The 14,717-nt window shown below is 36.0% G+C and overlaps 1 protein-coding gene across 1 annotated transcript in view; it reads left to right on the top strand.

Moving 5' to 3' along the window:
- The first annotated feature begins 303 nt into the window (after positions 1–303).
- Positions 304–14,717, top strand: part of LOC140166725 (protein FAM135A-like) — a 60,614-nt gene continuing 46,200 nt past the window's right edge. The window contains exon 1 of the mRNA XM_072190224.1: positions 304–460. The gene's annotated coding sequence lies outside the window, so the exon portion shown is untranslated. The remainder of the gene's footprint in view (positions 461–14,717) is intronic.

Below are 14,717 nucleotides of genomic sequence, written 5' to 3'. Positions count from 1 at the left end.
GTAAACTTATTGAATCAGTTCGGGGGGCAACTAGTGCTCCCTGTCCATTGAAGAGCTTCTCACTAAGTCGGACCGTTGACTCCGAATCAGTTTTTTTCAGGGACCATCATTACTTTTTGTAGTCTAGCCCCATCATGCGGTCACAATTTGCCAACTTTACAATTTGATTAGCTACAGGGCAAAATTACTGAAAAGGATAATTAAGCTGATGCATTGTGTAGTTTAGAAAATCTGACCAACAGGATATGTCCCTTAATGATAATAGATTTTGACATTCACTCGCATTGACTCGTCTAGTCGTCTTGTAAACATACGTTATCGTCACTGGATAGTGTCATAGAAATTGCTGTAATTTCATGAATTCAAATCGGACAGCGAAGGTTCCATATTATTACTATTCATATAAAATGCCTGTATGACTCGGAGTTTTCTCATAAAACATTTTTGAACGGCAGAAACTGTAAGTATAAAAAACAGAAGCTTGAAGAGGACTAAATTAATTTTGTTAGTTGTTACATGAATGATGATAATTCAGCACAGTGAGAAACATCCATATAGAGCTATAATTATATCATTGTATGTAAAGCTCTAGTAGTACATGGATCTATACGATGACATACTCGGCAGTGGAGTTCCCCCTTTTTATTTTACCACCACCCTTTATGAGGCACCCTTATTATAAATACTGAAAATTTCCTGACCCCCAAGCTTTTAATAGGTAGGTATGTGAGCATTCCTTACCTGAGCATGCGCAATATTCAGCCTCTCTCAGCATAGGGAAATCGCGCACCCGGCGCCATTTTGGAATTCATTACCGGTAGTAAATTTTACGGCGATGTTTTTGAAAACAATTTTGGGGGGAATTAGATCGAGATAAAAACAGTTCCAAAGCTTACAAGGTCAAGTCAAAAGGTTGAACTTGATCAGAACCCGGAAGAGGTCAGATGATTCGCACGTGGTCGCGGCAAATTTTGGCGACTTTCTAGTGGGTTTGAAAGTGACGATTTCGATCTATTTTTTTTCGGAAATTACTCTCCAAATATCTAAATAACGGAGTTGAGCGGTAAGTTAAATGGAGCACGCGGTAAAAAAGGTAGTTTTTGGTACATAAAATGTTTGGTTTGATGAGATTGGATGGATGCCTTGCGCAAAAAGTGAGTGAACTGGGGACTTTGTGTAGTACGAATTCGGCGACTTTTGCCAGTGAGTGAACATGTCCATGGTTTGCGAATTGCGTATACTAATTGAATGGGCTCATGCTGTGGATGCTGGGATAGATTCTCATTCTGTGCCGACTATGAGTCGGGGGAAGAAGCAAATTTGGACCTTTTCTATTCCTATCCCATCATGCATAGCGCTATCAGATTTTTGCTATGATAGATGCATGAATGACTGTGGGCACATCGGGTATGATGGCCGGGGGTAAAGGCCGTTTTTGGCCATTTTCCTATTTGATTTTCTAAATGTTCAAATTGATGGGGGGGACTGCGCGGCTATGATGCTACGTCATGGGGGGGGTGGGGTAACTTGAGCAGGAGTGACCCCATTCTAATGATCTAAAGTGAACTGGCCCTCGAGTTTCCGCAATGATCTTTGGAATAGGGAGCATGCGCCAGCCAGTGCTCCAAAGGGTGCCTACTCAAAGACAAAACTTAAGCTGGGGGATGGGGGCAGGGGGGGGTTCATATAAAGCAGGAGTGACCCCATTCTGATGATCAAGTGAACTGGCCCTCGAGTTTCCGCAATGATCTTCGGAATAGGGAGCATGCGCCAGCCAGTGCTCCAAAGGGTGCCTGCTCAAACACAAAACTTAAGCTGGGGGAAGGGGTGGGGGGTTCATACTTGAGCAGGAGTGACCCCATTCTGTTGATCAAGTGAACTGGCCCTCGAGTTTCCGCAATGATCTTCGGAATAGGGAGCATGCGCCAGCCAGTGCTCCAAAGGGTGCCTACTCAAACACAAGGGGTGGGGTGGGGGTTCATACTTGAGCAGGAGTGACCCCATTCTGTTGATCAAGTGAACTGGCCCTCGAGTTTCCGCAATGATCTTTGGAATAGGGAGCATGCGCCAGCCAGTGCTCCAAAGGGTGCCTGCTCAAAGACAAAACTTAAGCTGGGGGATGGGGGCAGGGGGGTTCATATAAAGCAGGAGTGACCCCATTCTGATGATCAAGTGAACTGGCCCTCGAGTTTCCGCAATGATCTTTGGAATAGGGAGCATGCGCCAGCCAGTGCTCCAAAGGGTGCCTGCTCAAAAACATTTTCCTGGGGGGGGGTGAATGCATCAGCTAGTGCTTATAATAATTAAACATTTTAAAGGGTGCCCCCTCAAACAAATTACCCCCCCCCCCCCCTTGTATCAGTGAAAAGGTGTACTCGGGTGGGTAGTATCAAAACTGAGTTTTTCAATGACAAAAAAATAATAACACTTCAACACAAATTTCATTTTTTTGAATAAGTTTTTCTTTATTTTTGCATGCTGTTGGCCCTCACTGTGGTTTCCCAGGGACTGCCTTTTGAGGAGAGCGAGAGCAATCGCTCTCTTCTGTTCTCCTTAAATCGGAGAGTGATTTTTAGCTTTCCTTAGTTGACCATTCTCTCATTACATTTCATTGTAAATGTTCTAAACAGCTCTTGAAGGCTCTAGAAGAGCTATGTAATGCTCTCCTGCAAATTCCAAAAGACAGTCCCTGGTTACCATCCTCTGTCAAAGCTGGAATCTGCATCAGAAAACAGAAATAAAACAAAATGTTACTCATACATGTTCATTTGTATATTAGGGGGCTATCATTTTCTGCGGGGCTCCCAAATTTCCAAAAAGTCAGCATCAATAAAATTGCGACCCCCCTATTTCGGCAACAAACTTTTATGACCCCCTCCCCCACCACCCACTGATACACCTTACAAGTCATGTACCCCCTGAAGAGGCTAAAATTGTATTCAGTCTTTTTGAATAAGATAAACACACTATCTGTGGTCATCTTGCGACTCCCTACATTTTGGTCATCAAAAATTTTATGACCCCCCCCCTATTTTTCTTTCCAAAAAATTATGACCCCCCTGTATATTTGGGACCCCCCTTCCAAAGAAAATGATAGGCCCTTATGTTCACATCAATTCAAATTCAATCAATCTAGGATTACATTTACCAGTACCGGTAAATAGCAAGTGCTTGTTTCGTAAAATTGTGTACTCACAATGCACAGTATAGGCCTATAAGCATTTTAATGTGTGCATGCACAAAAAGTTTGTACAGGAAATTGGCTGAAAAATTGAGACATTCAAATTAGCATATCTCCGCAACCACATGTCGCATAAAATTCATTTATGCCTCATCAGTTTTCTTTCATTTAGCTCTTTAATATGAGATTACTTTGATGAGAATCAAAAAAGTTCTTTTTTTTTTTGTATTATACCTATAATAGGTATATTATTATTATAGGTGAATTCAAATTTGCCATCAAACTGCATCATTTTACATATCAAATTAAAGCCCTTGAGTAAAGAAAGCCAAAACTAAAAACAATTTTGTCATAGCACTTTCCGTAACAAAGTTACATCTTGTCAAAGATTGACTTTCATCAAAAAGATTCTGCTAGCAAAATTCCCTAAAATGGCATTTAGGGGTGTTTCTAGATCTTAGTCTCATGGCGATAGCAGCTTTTTAAATGGAACTGCTATCAAAATCCTCTAAAATTCCATGTGCGACTTGATTATCACCATAAAAATCATATATTTGGGTCAAGTGAAGTATAGAAAACATATTTATGTAGGTTTCCTTCACCGACCTATCCTCTAAAAAAAAAAATTCAAATTTCTATGTAAATATGCGTTGTGTTTGGGCCCCGGTCTCGCGAATTTAGCTGACTAGCAAATGTGTTAACTAAGGTTTGCCTGGGATACCTACTTTTTACAGACATTTTGTCATGACAGAGGTACTCAGTCGAGTGCAGTCTCAGGTAGGCATGATCACAACATTTTCAAGTAGGTTTTTTCACATGGAAATTATTTTGTTTAAAAAGATGATTATTTAACTTAAAAAATGAGGAGTCCACCCCATGTCTGTAGCTCAAATCAGCAAAGTTATGGGCAAATGTCTGTTTTTGAAATTCTGCATTTTTCTGTGGCCATCAACAACTTGCCTTACATTAAGTTACAATGAAGTTACTGTACAAATTAAAAAAGTAACAATGAGTAATGCATAATTTTTCACCACGGTGATCCGTTTTACACAAAGGCGATTTTATTTTATGAAATCTAACTATCACTGCATGATGACTTCTGTATTCAAGGATAAAGTACCAGCACTTTTTAGATTACATCTCCAAGTTTCTGGTGTCCAAATTTCAAAATTTTGTATTTTCCTATGCTATGGGGATTACAAAATTAAGCCATTTACTGTGGTCGCAACTTTTTGAGCTTTTTGAGTTGAACGTCGCCCTCTATAATAAGCAATGTGGACATACGTACCTAACTGAGGCACCAGTTGTAGTAACTACAAATTTCGAACGTTTGAGGACTTGTTCTCAAGTTGTAGCAGGTGCCATAGTGCAGGTTTTGCCATCTAGATTTTGAAGGCATGATGCCAGGTGAGTGGTCGAATCACTCTCAACATTTTAATCAAATCACTCACTAGGTCTGAAAAATTATTCATAACTAATATGAAAAAATATAACACACTGTTCACACATGCACAAAGCTTCACGACCTTTCTTTCGTATCCAGGGTTTAAGGCTAACTTATTACGGTAGATCGGATACAGGATACACTGAAGTGGTGAAACTTGCATGTTACAAATTGATATTGATATTGGATTCAATTTTGGGCGATTCGCAGCGAGCGATATTTAGTGTCTTTGGGGAGTTTAAAATCGCTCGCTACAAATTGAGTTTAGGCGAGCGGTGGCGAGCGAGAGCCTGTTTGACCTCTCCATATATATATTCATACATTGCTCACCTGTGTTTTCAATTTCATATCATATTTTTTTTGGTGTTGAAATGAATACAAATGTGTAATTTGCAGTCATTTTTGGAGCAACAATTCTTCGTACAGACGGCAAAGTGTGTTACATGTGAATGCACATTAAACACATACAAACACATACACAGTACCTGTTGGAACTCCTGGTCGGAGCCGGGAGTTTCAATTATTGGAACTGCTGAGGGCTGCACCCTTTATACTGAAAATTCTTGACCCCACCACTTTTTGCTTTTTCCGCTATTTGTATACATTGACGAAGTCACACGCAATTTGGTTCGAAGTAAATCAAGTACGCCAAATTCTGCACCTATTTCAGACATGCCAACTAGTACGGTTTCACTGTACGTATTTAGTACGGAAAAACGTGACGGTAGTACGGTCACCCCCCCAAAAAATACGGAATTCCAGAATTTTGACCAAAATAATAAAATGTTATTGTCTTAAGGTGGTACTACACCCCTTGATAAATTTGTGGCTATTTTTGGATTTTTCTCAAAAACTAATTAAAACACTGGTAACAAAAATTATGAATATTATAGGGCAAGGAATCCAGTTACTACACTGGAATTTCAGTGACTCAAGACAAGTAGTTATTGATTTATTGATCAAATATTGGTTTTCCCTCATTTTTGACTGTAACTCCACAACTATTGTCTGTGCTGAAATAAAATTTTCAGTGCAGTAGTTGTAGTCCTTGCCCCTATAATATACATATCTTACTTGTAACCAATGCGCTATAATTTTTGAGAAAAATGCAAAAATAGGCACAAAATTGGCCAGGGGTGTAGTACCCCCTTAAAAAGATTTGACCACTTTCTTGGTGTGGTTGCCTACATCGCTTTTTTCTCTCGACTTTTCGATGACGCATGCACATTAAAAAAATATTATTTAACAGGCCTGCAAGATGCTTTCCAAAATAATTTTCTTCTGACTTGCAGATTTTTCATGCGCATTAATATTTTTATTAACCACCTAATGCTATGTCTTCTGAAGGTATTTAGTTAACTATTTAGCTCTAATTGGTGCAAAAGAATAAACATACAAGAAGGTTTTCGACCTCCTTTTACTTCCGACTTTCGCACCATGCATGCACATTAAAGAAATATTTAATAGGCCTACAAGATGGTTTCTGAAATAATTTTCTTCTCAATCTTCTGACTTGCAGATTTTTCATGCACATTAATATTTGTTATTAACCACCTAATGCTATGTCTTCTGAAGGTATTTAGTTAAAGGAAGTGTCCGGCAATCACAACATTAGGTCTTATATGTTAGAAAAATAATTATCAAGCACAAATCACATGGTTTTATTTCAATCAAACTCATATTAATTATAAAAACGAATAAAAACAGCCATCTCTCAACACGCGATATTCAAAATTCCCGCGCCGAAATGTTCTAGAGCAGTGACGTCATGGTTATTTTTGCTCATTTGTCGACAGGCTTCATTGAACTATTGGGACGTCACTGCTCTAGACAATTTCGGGCGCGGGAATTTTGAATATCGCGTGTTGAGAGATGGCTGTTTTTATTCGTTTTTATGGTTAATATGAGTTTGTTTGAAATAAAACCATGTGATTAGTGCTTGATAATTATTTTTCTAACATATTTAAGGCTTAATGTTGTGATTACCGGACACTTCCTTTAACGCTGCTGTGTACTCTAGACATTGTTTCTTTTCGCGAAATTGAGCTATTTTGAAATGTATTTACTTTGTTATGTTTTTATAAATACAAGGAAAGAAAATCTAGATTTGTTAACCCTAACTGCTCTATTTTATGGATTTTATTTCACTATTTCACTGTTTCCACAATTTAAAAGGAAAGAAAATCTTTGTTGTACCATCGGGTATACGCTGGCAGAACAATGCATCGCGTTTTGTAGACGCCGCAATTTGTTAAAGCACAGACACGCCACGCACACGCTAACGCTTATCTGCATGCGCGGGCGCATCTTATGGAAGCACCACGGAAGCACTGATTTCATAAAAACCTAGCGGTCAAATGGCTCCGTTTTAGCTGATAAAATGTGAATTTTTCAAGTTCTATCCCCGATTTAAACATCAAGATATGAATAAAGTTCGCCCAAACTTCTCAAGGGGCTGTGGATTTACCCGATGTTCACGTAATGTAAGGTAGAAAAACGAGAACTGCCGCATTCTCCTGTGAGCATTGATCAAAGTGCAAAATGTAAACTTCAACGGCCTTTATTTCAATGTTCATTTTCTCGTTAAAATGACGATTTAGGTACACGATAACTCAATAAGTACAGCATCTATAGGTAAGCAATTATGCTCATCATAAAAAGCATGATCGACTTAAGAAACGGTTTTCTCATTTTTATATTTTGGTCTATTTCCGATTTTAGGCATCATTTTGTGCAAATAGGCGTTTGTGAATTTTAAAAAGTTCATTTTGATGCCTTATATGGTCAATATCTCAAAAAATAAGGCCAATATCAAAAAACTAAAAAAAAAGTTTTTGGAATGGTGTCTTAAGATTAAGAAAAAACCAAAACGAAAATTTTTGGAAAGATTGTTTTTTGTTATTTTGTACCGAACAAAAATTGTCAAAAACTCACTTTTTTGTGATTTTCTTCAAAATTGTTGTTTTTGCACCAAATCTGTATGATTGATTGATGTATTGCCTTTATAAAAATGTATACTTTTATATATCTTGCGTGAATAATTACATGTACAAAGTTATGGCACTTTTACTACATGCATGTCTTAGAGTAAACAGCTGCCTTAACTATTTACATACATGTAGCTCTATTGGTGCAAAAGAATAAACATACAAGAAGGTTTTCGACCTCCTTTTACATATGTATGTACTTAATTCATTCGCACCATGCATTGCATGCACATTAAAGAAATAAAATAGGCCTTATAATAGGCCGTTACGTGCTCGGTCGCACAAGTGCTTTCTCGCAATTATGTGTTCCACTTTTGGGGTTTCTGGGGTTGGCAGGTACATATATTTAAAAATACAGATTAAGGGCTGGGGTATGAACGTTTGGACAGTATTTATTTTGGGACATCAGAGCACATCAGACATATCGAATTGCATTCTGAATACGAAGAATGTCATTCTGATATCAACTAATTTTTGAAATTCGCAATTTGATACACATTTTATGGCAAATCATTAAAAATTGATATTTTTGATATTTAACAGTACTTGAAGTAAACTTTATAAATCTGATGATTTATACTTAAAGTGTATGTAGGTGGGATGAAAGCCGACGATCAATTGAAAATATTGACCTTTCATATTGAAGATATGGATTTTTTCCTCAAAACACCAAAAAAAAAAAATAGGTCTTTTGGGGAAAAATCCATATCTTCAATATGAAAGGTCAAACTTTTCAATTGACCATCAGCTTTTCCTCCCTGTTACATACACTTTAAGAATATATCATTAGATTTATGGGTCATTATTGTATTCTGGGGTCCAATGGTGTCCGGTTATGACCGACACATAATTTGCCCTGAATTTTGAAAACTGTAACAGGTATTTGGCCTATTTGTAATTTTTTATACAAAACAAGTGGGTTATTACTAAAACTTTCAAAAAAGAAATTGTTAACAGCTATTTTTAATTTTTATTACATGTAAGGTCTCGAAAATCATGGACACCACTTGTGACAAAAAAAGATCATCTACATCTGGTTGCCTGTTAGTTTCATTTATATATGTGACCATTGCTTATTTTTTTTGGTCTTATTGAGTGAATAGGATGTATACTAAAACTGTATTATGAAAGAAATGTTAGAGACAAAACATCTGTTAACAAAGACAGCGCTTACATAAAGTACATATTTTGGTGTCCGCGTTATGCGCGACGTTATGACCGACATGTAAAAATGCAAAATGTGCTGTATTTTTTGAAAATGGGGTAATTTGTAAACAACAAATACTTCAAATGATATATTATGACATGTTTAAATATGGTCACGCGTTTTAAACTCGCCACCCAAAAAGGGTGGAGATGTTACGCTTTTTGGTATCAAGCTGCAGTTAATCTCATATATTTTCATAATTACAAAAGCTAGATCAATGCATGTGGTCTCATTTGAAAGCTGTATTATTATGTCATATTCCTGCAAAGTGGCATTGCCATAGTCCATCCAGAAGTGAAGATATACCTTTTGTAGCTTGAAGTACAGGGTGGAGGCGGAGGCGAGGCGCCGGCGGAGGCGGGCGCCGCCTGTACAAACTATATGGGAAATTGACATTTTTAGTACAATTTTTGCAGAAACGATGATATTTTTGTCAAATCTTTGTGTATGGCTATAAATTTAGTACCAAAAGAAAGCTAACATATTCTACTTTATTGTTTTATGATTGACAAGTAGGTAAATGAATGTATAGTATGGACAAACCAGGTGATAATAAAGAAAATAATAATAACATAGTGATTTTGTGACAATTATAAACTTGCAAATCGGTAGGAAAATAATTATTTTTAAAATAATATTTCATGTCCATTGATTTATTTTATTTTAAAAAGCCAAATAATGTTAACTGTTGGGCCTATATACTTTCCAGTAATTAAGAGTGCACCTTTTTGTTTATTTTAAGTCAATTAATGTCAGCATGATGCTAAAGACCTTTTTGCATCCAATAAATCGGAAAATCCATGAAAATGAAGATGAATTTGGACATCAAGATCAGTATCCTCCAGGAACTAAGGTCATCAATGGATACTACTAAAATGTACAATCTGCACAACATTCAGGTAATCCAGATCACTACAAAGCCAATCCTAAAGCCAATTGATGCTATCATACCTAAAGACTGTGTATCAGATTTTGGCGTCAAAACATACCATCGGACACAACCTGCATGGACTATGTGGATGTAATGTGTGCAATTGCACTCTTTAGATACTTTTTACAGTCTAGGAAGTTAAAATCCGAATATTTGTGTATGTATGTTTGAAAGAATCAGCCTGTTTTCATGGGACATAGATAAATTTCATGTACTATCTTTAAGTCTATGCATTCCCATCGACATATTTAATTACTCGGTAAACGCAAGTTGTTTATCAGGTATGTTAATGTTTTTTAAGTAAATTATGATGACTTGTTTCAGTGATTCTTCCTGTCACAAAAGCATGTTGGAATGTGTTTAGTTAGTCTGATATAAATAGATAGGTTTTTGGGGTGATAATGGGCAACTAAAGACACTTACATACATGGAATCTGTGAGAAGATTAAATTTCCGATTATAAATTTGCACCAAATTGGGATGGAAATATTTATTTTGGGTGAATCATGAACCCCATGCAATTTGATATTGTTGTAAGGGCCTTAGTGTGCTCTGCAAGAAAATAGCATTATTTTTGCTATAGGGTTACCACAGAAAATGTTATTGTAAAAAACATTGAATGACTAAAAATATATAAAAATTCACATTTCAGTCAATGTTACCTTTTTATCTTACACCTAGTGTCAATTCTGAGCGCATATTTGGATTCCTTGGGCAATTTCCTTTCAGAAAATGTATACTTTTACTACCATAGGGGTATACTTCTGCAAATATGAATTTGTAAAGGTAAAATCATGTCGCGAATGCAAAAATCACCATGTAACGCGAAAGGAGGCGACCTTAAAACGCGCGACCATATATGACTGACAAATGGAAATTGCAAAATAAGTTGAATTAAAGTTAAAGCTGGATATTGTACGACAAACTGGACACCGAGTTATGACCGACACATGAAAATGAATAATATGTCATAATTTTTAAAAATTGGGTATCTGATAAACAATGAATACTTAAAACAACAGTGTGATATGTTTAGATAAATTTGCAGGTCAAATACACTTTTCAAAGTATGACATAATTACAGATAGCTTGTTATTGTCAGTCATAACTGGACACTAAATGATTTGGTGTCCAGTTATGCTGCTGACACCACTGGGCACCTTAAATTCTCTCATGTGCACAAAATTGATGTTATAGAAAGTCATCCACTTATCTATTATGCCACACTTGTGCTGGCCCCACATAAAAATGGCAACTTTTAATCTAAACTGACAGAAATTGTACAAAACAGGCCCAATAATTAACTTTTGGGTCAATTTTTGACCATGTATTTTGACCAAAATGCAAATATGCTGTTTTGAAGGTTACAGCAACTTCTTATAATGTTATTTTATTTTTACATTATAAAAGGTCCTAAACCACATTTAACTTGCAACTTTTTAGCCATTTTGGCATTTATATTTTTTGTTTAGCAGGTCAAGTTAAAACATGTTTGGTGTCCGGTTATGCGCGACATTTTAGAGTGATTTCTCCACAGTTATGTGCTTCAGACAGATTTCTGGGCAATCATCGCTGAAAATATTTTGCAGATTTTGAAAGAGTATATAATTCCACTCAATTTAAGCTAACTTTTGACATTAATATTCAATTTTGAAATTTTGACTGTATGTCAACACTATTGGACCCCAGAATACAATAATGACCCTTATATAATTTACTTCGAGGACTTCGAGAAATTTGTATTATATTGTGATTTTCAAAAAATGAAAATTATTTGATATCAGAAAGACATGCTTCAGTATTCAGAATGCAATTCGATAGGTCTGAGGTGCTCTCATGTCCTACAAAAAATACTGTCGAAACGCAATAAACGTTCATTTTAGATCCCTTAAGGGTGCAAAATACGGATTTTTGTTCTTCTGAGTACGGAAATCTGGATTTCAAAGTTGGCATGTTTGCTATTTCACATGTGCGAGTCCGATGTTTTTCTCTTCATTAAGTTGATACGTTACGTGAACAATGCAAATTATATGTGAAAAACTACTACTGTACTGTATTAACTATAATAAACATTTTAATGAATAACTGTACTTTTATGGCGTTCAAATGTTGTTCTACATGTACTTGTCATGAAACTAATTCACATCTTGATGTGCGCTGTGTTCACCGACTATATCCTACTTCGCTCAATCAATTATGCATGATTAATGACGTCACTCATTATATACGATCAATGTAAAGAAAAACTACCACTCATCGTAACACGTCATGGAAAATTGGACATTTGCATATCACGTGTGTGACTTTTGGCAGGGCTTCCGGGAGGATATTGTGTACATTGCGCTGGACACTCGTAAACAAGCGCTAGCCTGCATCAAATGGAATTTTATCTTGCGACATGGTGTGCAGGTTTTGGCGATTTTTCTTGGAACTATGATTATTTTATCATTCAATAAAAATATACTGTAACTTCTGTAAGTTGGAAGAAGCCCCACGCTTTTTATTTTAATCCCACGCTTTATATCATTCCACGCTTTTTACCCAAAAAAGTTTAAACCCCATGCTTGTTTTGTTCTATTTTATTATTTATTTTAGTTTAAATTTTAAATTAAATTTTTCTCAATATGTTTGTTTATGTTATATGTACTTATATTGTTATGTAATATAAATAATTAAGGTGGTACGAAAGGCAAAATCAAGTTGCTCTGATTGAGATTAAAATAGACTTGTTGCAGAGAGATATGCAAAATAATCTTAATTCCAAAATTTGAGCCAAATCGGACAAACGGTTTTTGAGATATTGTTGTTGAAAGATTCTTTGTATTCTATTGTTTTTGCCAATATATTGATGAAGTTAATGAGGAAAATTGGCAAAATGTGCTCATAATATTAATTTTGCCAATATTTTCCCAATATTTTATGAATAAACCTTCATACTACTTTTACCTTTAAAATTTTGACCTGAAACTTTGCCAATGTGTCTCTGTGACCTAAACCTTTAACATGTGATTTTCCCGCCCATCTAATTTGCATATTTGCATAATTAATTAGCTTTAAGTATAATGCTAATTAATTATGCAAATATGCAAATTAGATGGGCGGGAAAATCACATGTTAATGTTTTAGGCCATAGAAACACATTGGCAAAGTTTCATGTCAAAATCATATAAAATAAAAGTAGTATGAAGGTTTATTCATAAGATATTGGTATAATATTGGCAAACATGAATATTCATGAGCACATTATGCCAATTTTCCTCATTAACTTCATCAATATATTGGCAAAAACAATAGAATACAAAGAAACTAAAAACATGTATATCTTGACAACCGTATGTCCGATTTTGCTCAGTGTATTTAGCTTAACTTATTCAATCTATTCAAATGGTTCTAAATTCAGTTTCTGTTTTCCAGAAACATCGTTTCGAACCCCCTTAAGTCCTCACATTTGTATTTCTGTATTTATAAGTAAGTTTCTGTAAAAATGTGTACCCCGGTATATTTTTTTGCATGTATTGTAAAATACAGGGGGGGCCAAGATTGACTGAATTTTGACGTCGTCATTGGTTTTACACGTAAACACGAAAATGTCTCAAATAATTCCAAAAGTGTATGTTATCAAGCAATATTTTATCAGTCTAAATCCATTGAGGTTCGTCAGTGAACCTCATTGTAAGTATGTTTTTTAATTTTTTGTATGAATAACACACTATGTTATACAATACTTAAAATAGTTACGTGGTGCCCATGCTTTCCTGCCACACACGCGGTCCGAGTTCAATCCCCATCCCCAGCACGGGTAATTTTTTCTGCACATTTACGGTATTTTGAATCCAAAATCATTTATTTTCATGTGAAAAATATATATAATGCACTAGGAAATATATTTTGTGCACTTTTTTTCTTTAACGGGCCAATAGAGCTAAAACACACATCGGCTTGGCGAAAAATAATTGCATCCAACGTCCAGGCAGTGTTGCCGTCATATTGTTTGTTTTGCTTACGATATTGGCTGTTGCCGTATTAAAATGATGTCGGCCACCATCGTCTGGTAAAATATATGTCCACGGCCCCAAGGTAAAACAACCTTTGGTTGATTTGGGCCCTCTGTGGTTAAATAAAGTTGAATCTGTATAGCAGACCAGTACTGCACAGTGCCGCTGGTTACCAGTTTTCTCGTCTATGTATCGCCTAATCGCCTAAATAGTTTCCAAAACAACAGGAAACAAAAGGAAATATTTCCTTTGTATGCCTCAAATCTGAGACTATTATACCTGAATAGTCTCAGCTCAAATCAATATTTTCGAGTTCTGACTGATTTTGCTTGATCGCATCACATATGTGCATAGCTACCATCCAAAATTGCAAGTGACATGGTTTTGTTATTGTCCGTTGAGGGGTATAAGCATTGCTAAATGACGTAAATGTACTTTAGCAAGCATGTGGCTAGGGTTCATCAGCTAGCAATGTTTATTTTATGGACCATGAAGCTGCGCGATTGACAAGTAGGGGAATTCATCGCTGGGTCGCTATAGATATCAAGACGGATGACTTCATGACCGGGCTTCGTGTTAGTGGGAAATTAATGTTAACAAATACTTTACGCTTGATTTACGCATGTAATTATTACGTTTGAAATTGAATGAATTATGCAACTAGTTTAGATAACGTTAGCATCAAATTTACCATGTTTGCATCAATTTAATTCTATAGGAATAACAGGATGTCATATACTCGGAAGTAATACTTCAGATTGTTTAAATCTTGAAAATAACATTTGTGTAATCAATGAATGGAATTCATATCAAGGTGGGGGAAGAATGGACGTGTACCCGAATATCCAGGCTTGAGTCACTCACTGCCTTAGTTTTTAGCCTATAAGAATTTAGTGCAAAGTGGTCATTTTGTTCACTTATGGTATTATAAAAATGCATACAGAAGCAAGACTTAAAATAGATGAAGTGATG

Source organism: Amphiura filiformis, chromosome 12, assembly GCF_039555335.1.
Source record: "Amphiura filiformis chromosome 12, Afil_fr2py, whole genome shotgun sequence".
In the NCBI taxonomy this organism is placed as follows: domain Eukaryota; kingdom Metazoa; phylum Echinodermata; class Ophiuroidea; order Amphilepidida; family Amphiuridae; genus Amphiura; species Amphiura filiformis.
The sequence above is the reverse complement of the archived record's forward strand: the minus strand, read 5'-3'. Positions and strand labels throughout refer to the sequence as shown.